Source organism: Chiloscyllium punctatum, chromosome 25 (genome assembly GCF_047496795.1).
Source record: "Chiloscyllium punctatum isolate Juve2018m chromosome 25, sChiPun1.3, whole genome shotgun sequence".
Lineage (NCBI taxonomy): Eukaryota > Metazoa > Chordata > Chondrichthyes > Orectolobiformes > Hemiscylliidae > Chiloscyllium > Chiloscyllium punctatum.
In genome coordinates, this window is record NC_092763.1 from 9,127,504 (window position 1) to 9,146,607 (window position 19,104).

Genomic DNA, 19,104 nt, shown 5'->3' on the forward strand with positions numbered 1-19,104 from the left:
CACCCAAAAATAATAACAATATTTTACAGACTTTTATGGAGGAACAGATGTATTCCTCAAGGCTCCATGAAAATATGCCACTTCAATATTGGTTCTTTTTTGTCACTATCAGCTGCTCACCACAACAGACACCACATGGGAACTTTCTGCGTAACCACCTATTTATACTGAATGCTGCTTGCCTTAATAATTGAAGGAAATGGCTATTTCTCACTTGAAAACATTCAGCTTGTCAGACATGTAATTCGTTGACAGATGTATTCATTGTCAATAGTATGGAATGTCCACACTGATGAGCATATCTTTGCCCTGCACTCTTCACATTTACTGAATAACACAACCAGTTTAACAAGCAAACTTTTTCATCCAAATTAGATGTTCTGACAAAACCATAAAGCCAGTCGGAAGAATCCAACTATTCAGATTGTTTCACCATTTCCATAGTAACTCTGATTTTCCATCCACATTCGAATTACATAGAGGACAAGAGTCACAGGCCTGGTCAATACTCCCCACTTCATGAAAAGAAAACTTAGGAACATCCATGTGGACAATGTAATGGTTGCCATGCTAGACAGCAATGAAGAGAGACTGGTGGAGCAAGGACATCCATCCAGAAAATCTACACATATGATTTGCAAAGTTGTACCTCAAAGGAAAAGAGAAATGGTGTGAATATGACCAGTTTTCACAGTATTGTATAATGTCCAGCGACGTTGATGTTTTTCGCAAGGAACTGCTGAAATCCAACAAGCTCATTAATGTAGCTCCATACCTGTTCAAAATATTGACAGTGTGAATTCCCTGATTTGCTATAACTGTGGTGCATAGTATTACTGAGAATCTAGATAAGTGAACTCACATTCAGCTGCTAGCAACATAATTTATGGTACCCACACTGATCCTCAGTACAAGAGCGATGAAAGCTTTGCGGCTTCATTTCAGTAGCTTGGAATTTAATTTCAGAACTTGTTTTCCTTACTGAAATCTTCAGTTTGAAGTCATTACATTTGAAACCTGCATACCCACCCACTCTCTACCCAAGCCTACCTCCCACCATCATAACCTTTCACAATGAAATCCGGCAGGGAAATTATCTGCAAAGGTCATCCCACAGGGTATTCACTGTTATTATAGAAAGAATAAAGGCAGCTTGGGACCAATGTTGCTTATTTCACTCTTGAAAGCTATGCAATTAAAAGATACAAATGAACTATTGCAGTTCAATGCATCATTTACTCTTGTATTGAACCTGAATCATGGAATAGTTATTCATTTCTTTTATATTAATGAACCTAAACTAGTTATGGAGTCAGGCAGTCATAGAGATATACAGCACAGAAGCAGACCCTTAGGCCCAACTTGTCAATGCTGACCAGATATCCTAACCCAATCTAGTCCCAAATGGCAGCATTTGGCCAATATTGCACTAAATCCTTCCTATTCATATACCCATCCAGATGCCTTTTAAATATTATAATTGTACCAGGTTCCACTAATTCCTCTGGTAGCTCATTCCAATCATACACCACCCTCTGCATGAAAAGGTTGCCCTTTACATCCCTTTTAAATTTTTCCCTTCTCACCCTAAACCTACGCCCTCTAGTTTTGGACTCCCCTATCTAAGGGAAAAGTCTATTCATCCTAACCATGCCCCTCATGATTTTATAATGTGCTGTAAGGTCATCCCTCAGCCTTTGACGTTCCAGGGAAAATAACACTAATCTATTCAACCTCTCCCTATAGCTGAAACCCTCCAACCCTAGCAACATCCTAGTATAGTTTTTTCCGAACCTGTTCAAGTTTCACAACATCCTTCCTTTCGTAGAGAGACCAGAATAACATGCAGTATTTCAGTACTGGGTTAACCAATGTCATGTACAACTGCAACATGATCTCCCAACTCCTCTATTTATTTTACTAACCAATAGAGGCAAGCATACCAAATGCTTTATTCACTATCCTATCTACCTGTGACTCCACATTCAAGAAACTATGAATCTGTATTCTAAAGTCTCTTTGTTCAGCAACATCCCGATAACCTTAACATTAAGTGTATAAGTCCTGCTCTGATTTGCCTTTTGAAAATGCAGCACCTCACGTTTATCTAAATTAAACTCCATCTGCCACTCCTCTGCCCATTTGCCCATCTAATCAAGATCCCATTGCACTTTGAGGTAATCTTCTTCGATGTCCACTACACCTCCAAATTTGGCGTCATCTGCAAACTTACTAACTATACCTCCTATGTTCACATTCAAATAATTTGTATAAATGACGAAAAGCAAACAGACCCAGTGCCAATTCTTGTGGGGCACTACTGATAACAAGCTTACAGTCTGAGAAGCAACTGCCCTCCACCACCCTCAGTCTTCTAACTTAGAGCTAGTTCTGTATCCAAATAGCTAATTCTCACTGTATTCCATGTAATCTAACCTTGCTAACCAGTCTACCATGAGGAAGCTAGTTGTCACAGAGTTGCCTGTTCTGAGTTTGTCTCATGGTGATAGAATGGAATAAGATAAAAGAAATGATACCCAGATAGAAGAAATGCACAAAATAAAAACCAAAAGAACTCCAGATGGCTGTAAATTAGAAACAAATACAAAAATTGCTGGAAAAGCTCAGCAAGTCTGGCAGCATCTGTGGAGAGAAGTCAGAGTTAACATTTTGGACTGAGTTACCCTTCCTCAGAATGAAAGAACTGCACTATTGGTTTGAGAACAAGAAGGCGAGACGAGAAATTTGGTCAATACATGGACTTGCTAAGGCCAGCAGTGTTTACAAAGTGATTTGAAACAGTACTACAGTTGTGAGAGAAAAGAGTCAGCTTTGCATGTGACCAAAAAAAAGTCCCCTTCATTCGTGCATTGGAAATTGATAAGGGTAAACGGTTAGAATCTGAACAACTGCCAGTCTTTATGGAGACGTAGCCTTGAGATTGGGGTTCAGAGGGGGTACATATTCGAAAAGGACAAGGATGTAACTAAAAGCTCATTAAATGGGAAAACACGGGTATTACTTTCTACCACAGACAGCAATAGCAAAAGTAAAGGTATAAAGAAACTTTTGAAAGACAATTTGTGCTGCAGTGCATAGTGTGATTTAGTAACCACTCTGAAAACACACCTGCAGATATGCTGATGGATTAACTTTTTGATAGAGACCCTCAGACATGAGATTTTTAAACAGTTTATCATTCTGAGTATATACTATTACTTAGTAGTTTTAATAATTTTTTTTCAAATTTAGTGGAACAATATCCAAGCTGTTGTATGCCATTGATATCTGGATGGGAACCTTCCAACAAAATACAAGAGGTGGGAGGGGCGGTGGGGGTTAACACTGCCCCACTAATAATACTACAAATTTGCAGTAAGAATATTTGGCATGGTGGCACAGTGGTTAGCACTGCTGCCTCACAGCGCCTGAGACCCGGGTTCAATTCCCGCCTCAGGCAACTGACTGTGTGGAGTTTGCACGTTCTCCTCGTGTCTGCGTGGGTTTCCTCCGGGTGCTCCGGTTTCCTCCCGCTGTCCAAAGATGTGCAGGCCAGGTGAATTGGCCATGCTAAATTGCCCATAGTGTTAGGTAAGGGGTAAATGTAGGGGTATGGGTGGGTTACGCTTCGGCGGGGCGGTGTGGACTTGTTGGGCCGAAGGGCCTGTTTCCACACTGTAAGTAATCTAATCTAATCTAATTTATAATATTTGCGAGCCAACTAGGGATCTGGTAGCTCAGTACTAAACAATTGGTTTGCAATACAGAGTAATACCAGTAGCGTGGGTTCAATTCCCACAGCAGCTGACGTTACCATGAAGGTTACCTCAACCTTTCCCCTAGTCTGAAGCTTGGTGACTCTTGGTGATCCAATACCAGTCATCTCTCTCTAATAGGAGAACAGCCCTATGGTCCAGTAGGATGATGGCAACTTTACTCTTACTTGCCAAGTCCAGAAACATTTCTGTCCAATCCATTAATTTTATAAAAATATTGATCAGTTAATCAGCATACATTTGGTTTTATTGGACCATATTCTATCATTGAAAACAAACTTGAAGTTTTTTCATTTGGAAAATGAAGTGATTTCTAGGTCCTACTGAAAAGTACATTCAGAATTTCTCTCTTTCCCTTCTTTGTTTCATATTTCATTTTTGAATAGCAATTCATATTAAATTTCACTATTGGTTTCAGACTAACTATTGTGTTAATATCAAAGTGTTTTGCATGCTCCCTTGCTGCATAAAACAATGTATTCTTAATACAGAAACTTCAGGTCATGGAGTGAAAAGAACAAACTCAGCTCTAACAGTGGGTTATATAATTAGGCTATCACATCTGATACATTGCTGAAATGCTTATACAAGAGAAAACTAATTACAGGTTTATAGAATGCTACCCTCTTGAAAAATACACGCAGAACTGAAGCAATCCTTCTTCATGACAAAATTAAATAGCTTTCTGTTAGTATTTGTTCCCTTGCATTTGAAAGCCCTTTACCCATATGTTTAAATACGTTCCTGTAATTTTGTATAATCCATTGCAATACAACAGATATGCAGTTTTCTGAGAAAAATGGACAGAATAGAGGATTTGGTTTTGAAAACAGCAAGTGAACCCTTGAAATCTAACATTTAATAATAAAATCTATCCAATTTAGAAAGAGTATGACAATGCAGACTTGATGGACTTCTGTACTATATGATTCGAGGTCCAAGTTTAGATCATTCATCCACTCAAGCAGCTCTGCTATTCAATTAGACTACAACTAATCTGCACCTCAATATCATTTACCTGCCACCGTATCCATGATAAGTTTCAACTATCCTGACCTACAGCCTTCTGAGGAGGGTGTTCCAGATTTCTGATGTGTGTAAATGTAGGCTTCAGAAGTCAATGGCCTTAATTATTAAAGTAATGAACCAGTGAATGCAATCCCCAAAACAAAATGGGAAGCAAATTTCAGAATTCTAACAGAAATGGAATTTGAATCACTCAATTAATGTCAGTCATTCTTAACGTTGCATGAGAAAAAAATGTATATATATAGGTCTTTGCTGAATTCAAGAGGATTCAGAGATAAACTAAAGACTTTGGTTCAGCAATTTAACTTGTTAAACAGTATGTGGCAAATGGGAATGTTTTGTCACCTTGCCAATTTAAATGCACAAGTTAATACCAATTCTACATTTTTCATATTACTTATTAATTAGCCAAAACATTCAGCATTTACCTGCTTTGCAAACAAGAAAGATCTGTAGCAAAATGATTTATAACAACACTTGTAAAATTGAAAACAATTCCTTTCATTTTTTCATGAATTTATTTTCTTACTCTCAGTTTATCTAGGGTAGATGCCAGCTGGTGTGACATTTAACATGTAATCCACTGCCAGAGACAGGGGTACGTCTGCATAACAAGTCTTGATTGTATTTATAATCCGTTGTTTTCCTGAGATCAGTGCCTTTGGTAGTGCTAAGAGACCACTGGATCTGAACAAATTATGTAAATAATGGGTCCCCAGAGTCACCCACACAATGTGAGAGAAATAAAATAAAATGTATTGCACAAAGTTATCAAGATTTCACCTTTCGCAAAACAACATGCTAAAGATAAAAACAGAGTGCCCCATAACATCTTTCTGGATTAAGGAACATGGAAAAATTAGGAAGCAACAGGTCAGTTAACTAATCACCTGAGGTCCAACTGAACCTACTGAACTAATTTTACTAAAAATTGGCATAAACATCATTGTACTTAGAATATTTGATGCTCCACTTTTTCCATAAAAACATATTTCATTTCTTGAAGAGTTACACCTCTTTTAAGCAAATCCCAGTATATCCCTACTATAATTTAAAACAACCCCATCACATTCAAACAGGTTTGAGTGAGTCAGAGAGTCATTAAGTCATATAGCATGGTAATAGATGCCTCAGTTTAACTCGTTCATGTCAACCAGGTTTCCTAAATTAAAATAGGTCCACTTGCTGTGTTTGGCCCATATCCCTCTAAACTTTTCCAGTTCATTTACTGTCAAAATGCCTTTTAAATGTTGCAAGTGTACCTGCATCCACCACTTCCTCTGGCAATTAATTCCACACATGAATCTGTGTGAAACTTTTGCCCCTCAGGTCCCTTTTAAATCTTTCTCCTCTCAACTTGAAAGTGCGCCTCTTGGCTTTAAACTTCCCTGCTGTAGGGAAAATACCTTCACTGTTTACCTTGTCCATGACCTTTACGTTTTCATAAATGTGTGTAAGGTTACTCCTCAACCTCTGATGTTCCAGTGAAATAAGTCCCAGCCTATCCAGCCTCTTCTTATGATTCAAACCTCCGAAACCCCCTCACACTCCCACCTCCGCCCCCCCCCCCCAACCCACACAGTTACAGCAACCTTCCAGTATTTTTTTTCTGAATCCTTTTCAATGACCTTCTTATAGCAGGGCAACCAGAACTGCACGCTGTACTTCTATGTTAAATTTCCAGCCCTGTCCAATGTACATATACAAATTTAAACAACAAAGTAGAAATATATCTTAGCCAGTAATTAACTGAGCATGAGACCCACAATTAACTCAGTTTCATCAAATAATATTCTTATCTTCTTCCAACAGTGAAAACTATCTTCACACGGACTAAGAAAGGAGTTTGTTTTCCTTGTCAAAACAGCAAAAACTGCACAGCAAATTAAATACGAGTACTTTAGAAATTTTCTAATCAACCTGTTCAAAGATGTTAGCACACACCTCTGGAACAGGTGAGACTTGAAGGTGGGCCTCTTGGCTAAATACTCAAGGTACAACAACTGCACTATAAAAACCCACGTGTGAATTCTTTCTGCTCCCTTATACGAAACGCTAAAGCAGTGCTTAGTGTTTCCAGGAAACATCATGCTATTTTGTGATTGCCTGCTGGAAACAATTTGAGAGCAAAAGGTTTGACAAAACTCAATAGATTTGGCAGTAATTTTTGGAGAGAAACAGATATAATATTTCAGGTCAATCACCATTCATCAGAAGCTCTGGAGGATTGACAACTTAATCACCGTATCCAACACCCCTAACTAAACTGAGCAAATCACCAGCTTTAAAATCAATTAAACACAATGCACTCATATATTTGTTTACTTTCACATCAATAATAAGCTATTACAATTGTGCCCAAAAGTTGACATATTGATTACATATTTCAAATATATATGTTAGGGACATATTTCCTTGCAATTTCATCTGAGCTTTATTATTTACAACACCAGGGATTCTTTTCAGTTGTGTATCTTAATAATATAATAAATATTTACCTCTTGCTTTACAACAGTGATATATCTAGCTAAATTCATCCTTTTGTCAGCATGGTGTATGCTGTGGTCCTGTCCTACAGAACAAAGCAAGGTGCCTTGGATTGATGCATTACCATCAATGTGTTAGTCAAATTTACCAATATATCGAGTCTCAGAAGTAGATAACCTTGGTTTTGATAAACAGCATATGATTTTATGTAATAGTTAATTATGAGGTATATATCATCTGAGTTACATGGTCGTGTCTTGTGAGACATTAGGCTCAACCGACAGGTATGCATCCATTGCTGTTAGATACATGAACCTAGTACGAGAAAACAAGTTCAGGGTCCCAGAAAACACACCTTAGCTCCTCACAGGTATAGTTCTTTATATCCTGATAGGTGAAGATGATGTTATGATGTTAGTTAACTCTTCCACATACTAATTGCCTTATGTCACATCTCTGCCCAAACATTTTATTGGTTATTAAATTATTCATACAACAGTTTGAAGTAAGTAATGTAGATTTACTTCATCTCCGTGTGGTTTGTGGAATTATAACAAGTTACAGATGCCAAAGGCCATCAGTTTGATAAAACCTATCTGATTGGCTCCCGGGTAACTGAACAGTTTGTGAGTGTGAGTAACCCTGGCAGAATTTAACTCCTGAAAAGACAGTCTCTTTCTTCAGTAAAATAACTAGAGCCTGAAGAAAGCCATTATATTTTCTCTGACCAGTTGCTGTAAGCTGTTGCTTTTAACTAATAAGTCAGAGACTTGACAATTCATGAACCAGTCACTCTGCGTACCAAGTGAAGAACTGAGAGAACCAGAAGGATAAGTTTGAATCCTGAAGGCTGGTGCTATCGAATTGTTTCCCCCATGCTTTCTTTACCTTCAACCATAAAACTATGTTTTTCTTTTAGTCTCTATATTTGTATACAGGGTTTCTTAAAAAGGAGTTAGAGTTTTAAGTTGTAGTGTGGGACATTAACAGTTTATGGTCTTTACCTGCAGTTAGAATCTATTTATTTGTAATATATAGTAGTGCTGTCCAGTACAAAATCTGGTCCATGTTTTCTGTTAATCTCAGTCAATTTGAGAAGTAAATTGGTGATTTTGTAGACTTTGATTCTTTTTTTCATCTTTTATGATGACTCTGGAAATAGCAAGTCATTGATTACAACTTGAGTGAAAATCATAAAATTGTGCAGTACATTACATAAAAGGCCCTTCAGTCCATGAGTCTGTCCTGCTAAAAATATACTACTCTCCACTCGTCCAACATTCCTGCACTAGACCTGTAACCTCGAATGCTATGACACTGCAAATGCCATTTGGAAAATTTTGAATTTCCTCAATCACATCAAAGAAAGTATTTGGGTCTCTGAAAGATGTCATCTTGTCCACTTGAAGTTGCAATGAGGTAAACTTCACATTCTCGCATGTATACTTTTGGATATCATTGGCATTTAATCAAGGTCATTGACAAAAAGTTAACTGAGCTGTTTGAGTATTGCTTCTTCCAAACAATTGAGTCAGCTTAATCAATAACCTACCACTCATTCATGGTGGTTGTAGCTTCAAGAATGTCTAATGATCAGGTTTTGAAGACTTATGCACAGTTGGAAGACAATTGAATAATTCTTTCAAACCTCTGAAATCAATAGTATTTTCTGATCTCTCAGTCATGAGTATTTGTTAGCTTATGACATAATTCATCTGAAGTGGTGTATTTTTCATCTGAAGTTTAACAAGTTTTCTCTGAGACCTTTGAAGTCTTCCTCTTGTTGAGTAGAGTTACATTAATCACTGGAGTTTGACTTATGGTTACTGATCTTCTTCAACATACTACAAGAATTTCAAGAGCACAGCATGTGTTTCTGCTCAAAGTGGGAAGTGTTGGTTTATGAAGACCTACATCGCTTTCACAGATCTATGTATTTTAAGACGATATTAAGAACTCCTTTGATTTTGAGTACTGTTTCTTCTGTGCAATGCAGATCTCTGTCAGAAGATTGTAGTTTCATTCTCTTCAATCAAGGGATTACTTTTTTTCAGCAAATACAGAAACATGCCTCCTCGGTCAAGTTTGAAATTGATTGGTGACCATTAACCTGCATGATCTTTGTCATATCTGATTTAGATGAGGCACATGTTAGCTTAGGAATGGTTGAGTTGTGTTAGTGTGATGTACATTATTTGGAATTTTGCTCCAGTTTGCATTCTGGATTTTCTTTTCAAAGATGCTTGCTATAATGTGGCACTTATTTCCGTGAGTAGGAATGATTAGCTCCATGGTTCAATGGTTGTCTTTAGCTACTGCACACTCTGGGGAAATACTCCATTTTCTTTTTTAAAAGTTGTATTAGTATAAAAAAGCTCAACACTGTTTCGGTTTGTGTGAAATTTTTAATTTTGTTTCTAGAGCAGTGAGTTCTTGTATTACTTAAATATGCTTCATGCCGTTATATCATGTAGTGCTTTTGTTGTTTTTCTCCCTCAGAAATCTTACAAAATATGATGATTTTCTTGTAACAAGTTGGATTTCAGTTCCCAATATTCTCTTGCGCTGTTTTTGGACTTTAGCTCCTTCATTATGTGAATAGTTCTTCCCAATGTGATATCCTTTTTGATGTCAATACAAATGAAAACAAAATCAGAAAGTCTGATTACAATTCTGTCTCAAACTAGTTTTAGTTCTAAATAACTATAATCACAACACCCTGACAATGTGCAGACACCATTAATAAAGTTGTAAACTGGCTCTTATGGAAGCTGTATTCTTTGATTAAAGTTTGTTCGCTCCATCATATGTTGGTACTTCACATAGATAATATTATTAGATATATTGATCTCTTCTTTAATTCTGTAATTTGAAAACATAATCTGATACTGTACCGAGATAATAAAGGAATGGTTTCTGTTGTTGTTCTCCAGGCATCTTCTGCGGTCATGAAGTCAATTCTGCATTTCATGAATTGTCTCTTCCATATTTAATATAATTTAATTCACTGCCTGAAGTGTTTATGACTTTAAATTTGGTTGAAACTGCAATATCTTCTTCTAATGTCATTAAAATTTTCTGTGTCGCCCATTTAAATGATTTACTCGAAAGCTGTAGCAAGATTTTTAAAACAATCATTTGTGAATATGACTGGTTTTGCTGTTCAGTGATTTACATTGTGCATGAACTTCAATTGTATCAATTGTCCTCTTCAGCATGTCTTTCCAGGATTGTAATTATATTGATTAATTACTGAAAAATGAAGACATATTGCAAATAAAGTCCTATCATTAAAAAGTTCTGTTGTATTGGTGAAGAATTCTTAAACTCTATCTTTTTTATTTTCCTCTCAAAGCATATTAAATGGTTTAGATTTAAACACTTAATTGTGCTTAAAGAACATTTTAAGTGTTTAATGATCGTTGAAATGGTATAAAATTAAGTCTTTTCTCAAATGTAAAACTTATTCAAAGTTTATTCCTAATGCATTCATTATCTCTGCAGCTACTTTCTTTAAAATCCTATGAAACGACCCAAGAGCAGGAGACATTTCAGCCTTTAGCCCTATTATTATCTTTTGCACATTTCCTCTTGTGCTAGTAATTGTATTTATTTCCTTTCTCCCACCCCATCCGGCCCCCACTACCACTTTAGTATCTTTGAAATGCCAATAATGTCATCTACTATGAATACTAATACAACATATTTATTCAACTCTTCCATCACTTGCTGTTTTTGTTTTGTTGTTATTTCTCCAGCCTCAGTCTTTAAAAGGCCTATATTCACTCTGGCCTTTGGTCACCATTTGTTGGCTTTTAAACATTCCCAGACTTTTGTGCTGAATGAATCACTCATCACACATAAAGTGTGAGTACGGTCCCAAAGCTGATAAACAGCCACCTTCCAAAGGACTGACTTGACATTGCCTTTGATATTCCAACCAGACTCACTCAGGCTGTTGCCCAGAGAATTGATGACAACCTGTGTGCTCTCCCTTTCTGTGTGTGCTTGGCCCAGAGAACCAAACACCGAAACTGGCTTTTCACCTTGGAAAGCTTGAAAACATGAAGATCTTAACTTTTTGCTTTTATCTGAAGGTTTAACTTTTAGATTTAAAACAGTTGTGCATTGAGATACAAATTCTTGACTGTGAGTCAAAGCGCATCATGAAAAGAAATTGATTCATTAATGGAGGCAACAATACAAGGGAGCAATTGTATGTGATACAGTGCATGAGGTTTGGAATGGGGAGGTGTGGATTGGGATGAGTATGATTAGGACTTGAGAAATTGGCATTGTGTCAGGAGGTCATTCCAACCCTTTGAATTTCACATTTCACTCTACATCTGGAATAGGCAGGTATACATTAACACAGTGTGCTAACAGCTTAATTAAAGCTGTCATTTCCCTAGTTAATTAACACAAATGTTTCACCTGAGTGTTTGACTCACTGGTTGTAAAAATACAGGATATTCCATGAATTTTCTACCACACACATCCAAGAGCAGATCTCATATCAACTGAACTTACTATGATGACTAATTTTCTCCAAGTGGGAGAAAGCATCACTTATTGTTGCCATTTCTGGTTGTGATTTGATGAATGGCTGCCTAACTGGTGGACATGTTCACAAATTTGGTGTGGGTTGATTGTTGCTGTGAGAGTAGCACTCACCCATCATGGCTGTGACATTAAGAGGAACAAAGCATTATAAATGAGTTGACAGCACACATCAAGTCAATAGACAGTCAGAATCCTCATTTTCAGAAAGGAAAATAAACTTTAAAATACTCGAAAGGTTTGGGGAGTTAAAAAGTTGCGATTGCAAGGATTTTTAACTACCAAAGGAAACAAAACCTAATAAAATTCTCAAAATGAACAGAGCTATCTAGTCACCAAAATGTTCAAAGTATTTGCACGTAATTGCAGAGGGAAAGATCTGCACTTCAAACCTACAGCTGAGTTCACTACAGAGATAACAAAATCTTCCAAATATTAAGTCAGCAAAGAGAACCTTTGCTGGGTCTGCCAAGTTATATCCTTTGGATCCTGGTTACAATGTCTGGGAGTTTGATGAGCAATGATCTATTAGAATGACAGAACTAGATGAAGGGAATGAATGGATGAATCTTATGCTCTATTACTAGTGGGTTTGATCACTGACATGGTGGGTTGGCATGAGGGTCAGGTGATCTGTCCAATATCAATCTGCACCTCCAAAGCCCCACCATGACATGTCAGGCTAATCAAAGCCCTTTGGGCTAATTAAGACACCCCATGACACTGCCGCCAGCAAATCAGCCCCGGTCAAGATATGTTTATGTCATGTGGGAAGCCCAGAAGTTTTAACCATGTGGCAGGAAGGGGCCTTCATTGTGAGCCCACTTGAGGTGTCATGTTCAATGGTTTGATTGATGTGTGACTGAGTATGTTAATCAATTCTCTGACCTGCTGTGCCTTTCCAGCACTCTAATCTAAACTCAGTTCTCTGATCTATGTATCTGCACTCAATTGCTTAATCCTGCAGAGAGAACAAAATGCCCAAAAAACAGAAAAGCTTCTCCCTAAGATTTGATCTGATTTGCATCAAAACTTTACTCTGTAAAAGAAAATTTGCAGTCATTTTATCTTTCAACTTAAATCTGTTCATCAATTCTATTTCAATTCGATTACTGGGCTGAATGGGAACAACGAACATCATATTTCACATTTACTTTCCACATTAAAAATTCATTTTATCTGGCAACATATATTATGACCTTTTTCTCAAGAATTGAGTTGAGTCGAGTCAATTTCTTGATACATGTCCAATCTACCCAGTCTCCTAGAATTCAATATGTTATTGAACATATCACAATGTTATTAAAACATAACAACATGGATTTGATTAATGTTGTAAGGCACTCTTGAATTCTGTCCACCCTTGAAACAGACAAATGCACTGAAACTCATTGTATGTTTCTGTGTATCTTGGGTTAATGAAGTGTCAACACTTACACTTTTCAAACGAGAGCAGCTTTCAGATGAAATTGGAAACTTCCAGAATGCTATTAATAATAAGTCTGCTGCTAAAGAGGCAGAAATTTAACTATCGCTATTTAGTCAATCACTGGAAAGTGTTACTTCATCATATTTCTGAACAATCAAATCACTGCTGAATATATCACTCTATCAATTGATGTAAGGTTACTTAGTAAGAACAACAAAGATCCAGAAGATCCAAAATATTCAGAAGATTTCCAAGAATACTACAAGCATATTTGCTGCCCTACACAAACATTCAACCCAGCACCATCTCGCCAAACCCCAACACACATGTGCATCTACGTAATTAACATTTGAAATTGAAATAGTTGCTACCCCAGTCCACTGTCCATGAACGCCACATTCTCTCAGCACTGGTCATGAGAATCCCACGTTCTGGTCTTAGATACCTCAACACCACTACTCATGTCACCAAAAAATCAACTAGAAGTTTATTGAATGGTTAGAGCACTGCCAGAAAGCCTGACTTCTACTAATTTTAAACAAATGTTAAACAGGTCTCTGGTGGGGCAAAAACATCCTTTCTATGCTGAGTCATAGATATATCAAGAGGATACATCACTATTGGGTGTTCATGAAAAGAGGCACTTATCTTGCACAACATGATGTAGTTTATTGCATGATAGCAATAGTTATAAATTGCACTGACTAGTTAGGAATAACTACAAAGATTATCAGGAACTAGAATCAATATGGCTGACTCCGTTATGCTAGACTGCTTTGTCTCTCTGCAGAGATTGTGTGACATCATTGTATTGGATAGAGCTGAGTGTAACTTCAATATTAATTCTTACAGAATCTTGTACAGTTTTCCCTCTAAACTTTTATCCCCATAGTTAACATTCAGGAATATAAGTATCTTTACATTTGCTACTATACCATCATCCCTCAGATCTCTAACTTCACAATATCAGGCAGTGGCAAAAATGTCACAATATTGGTCTGACTTGAAGACTGCTGACTTTGAAACTGATCTTGAGTTTGACTGGTCCCAAAATTTCTCCACTGGAGGATCTTGGTTGTCCTTCACTGCAGACTTTATTCCTGCTGAATTTAACAGTTTGTCTATTAATTTACCTCAAGGATATTTAATCTCCTGAACATCCTTCACAAAGGAAATCTTTTCTCATAAGGTAGTTATCCAATAATCTAAGTTATGAGACTTTTAATCTTGTAAAGGCTGATCATAGAAGGGGCTACTTTATTGAAACAAGTATCTGAATTTTCAGACCAGGTAATCTCTTCTTAACCAAGTGCTGAATTGGTGAATGCTGGTCTGGCTTCCATGGAGTTATGCACGGCTCATTTCAATGTTCAACCTGGTGAAAGATTGATGGATGTAAGCTATTTACTTCAGCTTGTTGATTAGATTGGACATCACCATTTATCCTGTGTCTCTCACCTGCTTTACTGGTAATCTAGGCATTTTCATTTGTGTTCCTTGGGGGACTATTGCTTATTTAACACTATTGTTGTCACTAGCATTGACAACTCTTCTTTGGGAGGCGAAGAATCGAGTGGGACTCCTGAATTGCTCATCATTCAGCATCAAACATAAACCTGCTGTACAATGGTTCGGTGTATGGTTTTGTTGTATGAACAGCTTTAGTTCAAGATTCATCATAGAGCTCACCTGGGTGCAACTGCTCATTCTTGTTCTCAATGTTTGCTTCTCCTGGCTAAGTCTGCAAATATTTGTCATCTGATGATAGGATGTGATGATAGGAGCAGAACATATTTTCCACAACTTCTGTAGAGTCTGTAACTTCTTTCCTATTGGCTGTGTGAAACAATTCTCGTGTCAACATTGGAAATTTCAATAAATACTTCCTTTTTGGGTTCCACCATGAGTCTAGAAAACCCAATGAAATCTTCTACAAGTTGTGCCTTTACCAGTTGGTTGACAATTTTTTTTTGTTTACATAGAACTGGCCGAACACCTCCAAACACTGACCAAAGATATTGAATTCAAGAAATGCGAGCAAGCTCATTGTGAATGATATACACATTTCCATCTCTTTTACGATTTTTTGTAATGCAGAGTTGCTTGAAGCAGATGTTTAATCTTGAGATACATTCTATCCGGCGGAGAATTTTAGAATTTCAAAGCAAGGAAAAGAATATAATACTGCTGTAAAACAATTTTAAAGGTTTGAAGAGCCCTTTAGGCATGAGAGTAATACAACATTAATTTAATACAAAATGATAACATTTTGAACTAGCTGCTTCTATGTATTCACAATCATGAAAATATTGAGAAACAATATTGAAAACAATAGAACAACATTGAAGTGATATTGATTTAAAACAGCTTAAAAGTAATAAGAATTAATTTCCCTATTAAGAGGAAATTACAAGAATATGAATATTATCATCAGGATTTAATGCCAGGGATGAGCCAAACAGAACACATTATTGGACATCTGGGATTAACAGTTATTTAAATACAGAAATGCTTCAAATGTTGAATACTAAAGTTTCATCACTATAGGCTACAGCTTATGGTTCTCATCCTTGCTGTTATGTCTGAAAGGATAATGATTTTTACTCCTGATCAAGCTTAATATGAATGAGATATCTATGACATAATAAAGTTCTGTTAGATTCAGTCAGATAAATGATAAATGTTTGCCTAGAAATGTTTGTCCCAGGTATCACTTCCAGGGACTGTGCCACCATTTTGAATTCTTTGTGTAACTCTCTATTTTTGCTATTCTGACAGTATCATGCTTCTGCACATCTACCTCCATACAGTTTTACAGATATAGAAATTTTTGACATATGTGGGCACAGTTTATGCTTGTGAGGTTTTTTTTAATTCCATAGTATTGACACTGACTCTTAGCATGTATTGTCTGGCCTACATTTTGTGTTTGTTCATCATGCAAGTGTGCAGAGTGTTTGCACTTTATATAGTGGATTATTTCTGTTGGTCTCCTGTAGTAAGAATATCCTTCTCCTCTCAAAATTATTCTCAGCGTCTTTCTGGTTTCTGCTTCCAACACAAGTTAAACCACTTCCTCCAAAATAAAATCTTATTTGGACTGAAGTAAATTTAATATAGACTCCTTACTAATTCCAGTCACTGTTGTCTGTTATGAATTATATTTTCAATTCTTGGTAATCACAGTTTTTGACTAATCTGTAAAGATCATTAATGAAATTATCAACAAGCTCTTCAGGATACTGAACTCCTCTATTAAAATATTTCTTCATTATTTTTATATTATTGCTCTTTCTAATGATTTGAGGGTACCAGTGTTGGCCTAGGGTGTATAATGTTAAAAATCACACAACACCAGGTTATAGTTCAACAGGTTTATTTGGAAGAACTAGCTTTCAGTGCGCTGCTCCTTCATCAGGTGTTGCTCTTTCTAAGATCTTGTTTGTTTTCACATTAAAATAATTGTCAAAAGCTTTTTAAACTTCTGCAAAAGCAAGTGTACCATCTTTTATATTTACTATTAACTCTAGCTGGACCGACTAAATCAGGAAGTGTATTTAGTTGTGATTTAGTATTCAACATTTGAAGCATTTCTGTATGTAAAGAACTGTTTTTTCCAAGATGTCTGATCATGTGTCCTGTTTGGCCCATCTCTGACATTATACCCCAATGACAATATCAATATCATATCCAGTCATATCCTCTTCATAGGGGAATTGATTCTTATTACTTCTAAGATGCTTTAAATCAATAGTATCTAAATGTTGTTGTTCTTTGTTGCTCAAAGATTTCATGATTATAAACATACAGAAGCTGAGGGTTTAAAACCTTGTTATTCAATATTAAATCATTGGTATATTATTCTCTTGCCTCAAAGCTCTTCAAATATTTAAACTCTGGCTAATAGAAATGTTACATTCTTGTCTGTGCATGGAAATTATTAAACTCTGTATTCTGGTGATGCTTTATGGCCTTTTTACAAAAATCCCTCAAATTCTGTTATGTTAGTATTGCATCTCTATCAAGTTTACTCGTTTTATTTTCTGCTTTATTTTTCCCAATCAAGATGGCAGTCCCCCACTTGGTGGGGATGTTCCTGTTTTCTGCAGGTAAAAGAGAGGTTTCTAGCTTCACAAGCAAAATTGATGTTCTGTTTCCTGACTTTCATTGTCTAAAACACAATGTACATTCCCTAGAAGCTGTGTAGCTGTGATCCTGACATTTCCTACTGAAATCAAGGCTTAAATTATGAAGTCCCAGTCTTTTCTCAATCTTAACATTTTTCTAACCAATCTTTCCATTAGACTTTGTGTTCAAAGCCCTTTAGATTGCTCCTTTGGCATCTTAATTATATTCTTGAACTTATCTGATACAATGGCCTTTGTGGGCACTGTGATCTACCTCTTGTTCTATACATTGTAGTACTGCAGTCGAGTCGCAACGGTGGAGAACCTTTTTCTTGACCCAGAGATTGTGTAACATCATCAGATTAGGTGGAGCTTAATACTGACTGTTTCAGGACCCTTAACAACAATGACAGCTGCACTGATGGGTAGATTATACTTTATAAGGGCACTGCTTGAATGGGCTATATCTTTTTCCTTGTCTAAATAGTGGAAATTAATTATTCAGTTTTATGGGTGATATTTGACCTTTGCTTGACAGACTTTACCAGCTATTGCTATACTTATAATTTTTGCTGGCTCATCCATGTTGCAAACTCATCCACTTTTGTTTGTCATCTTGCATAAATGATTTAGTTGAGAACATAGAAGGCATGGTTAGTAAGTTTGCGGATGACACTAAAATTGGAGGTATAGTTGACCATGATGATGCTTATCTAAGATTACAAAGAGATCTTGATCAAATGGGTCAATGGGCTGAAGAGCAGCAGATAGAGTTTAATTTGGATAAATGTGAGGTATTTCATTTTGGTAAAACAAATAAGGGCAGGACTTATACAATTAAAGATAGGACCTTAAGTAAAGTTGTAGAACAGAGAGACCTATGGGATTTAGTTATATAATTCTTTGTGCTTTGCTTCACATTTAGGTAGGATGGTTAAGAAGGTGTTTAGCATGCTTGCCTTCATTGCTCAGACCTTTGACCCTCAAATATTCTGTCCAGTCCAGGTCCACCTGTCATAGGACAAATAGTTGGAGAGGGTTCAGAAGACATTTACCAGAATGATACCAAGAATAGAGTGCTTCATTTAAAAGGAGAATCTGAATGGGCTGGGATGTTTTTCACTGGAGCCCAGGAGGTTGAGGGTTATAGAGGTTACAAAGGTTTATAAAATCATGAGAGATATCGATAATATCTGTGGCAAGTACTTTTTTTCCCTTTGGGTGGAGGATTTCAACGCTGGGCAGCTTATTTTTAAGGTGAGAGGACAAAGAATTTAAACAAAAGCATTTTTATACAGAGAGTGGTTTGTGTGTGGAATGAACCTCCAGAGGAAGTGGTGGATGCAGGTACAGTTGCAACGTTTAAAAGACATGTTGATAAGTACATGCATAGGAAATGTTTGGAAGGATGTGGGTCAAGTGAAAGCAGGGGAGACTAGTTTAGTTTTGAATTAATGTAGGCCTAGACTGGTGGACCAAAGTGTCTCTATCCAAACATTATGACTCTAACTCCAAGTGTTATTAATTAATAGTTTGTTTTCAGTTACAAATCAATTGGCTAAACTAAGTAGAACATCAAATACAACCAAAAGATATTCAAAAATAACAAGAATGCGATAAGACTTTGTAGTAACTAATCTCAATAAAGAGACACCGATCAATTTTCAATTATTTTCAGAATTGTGACATCTTCTAA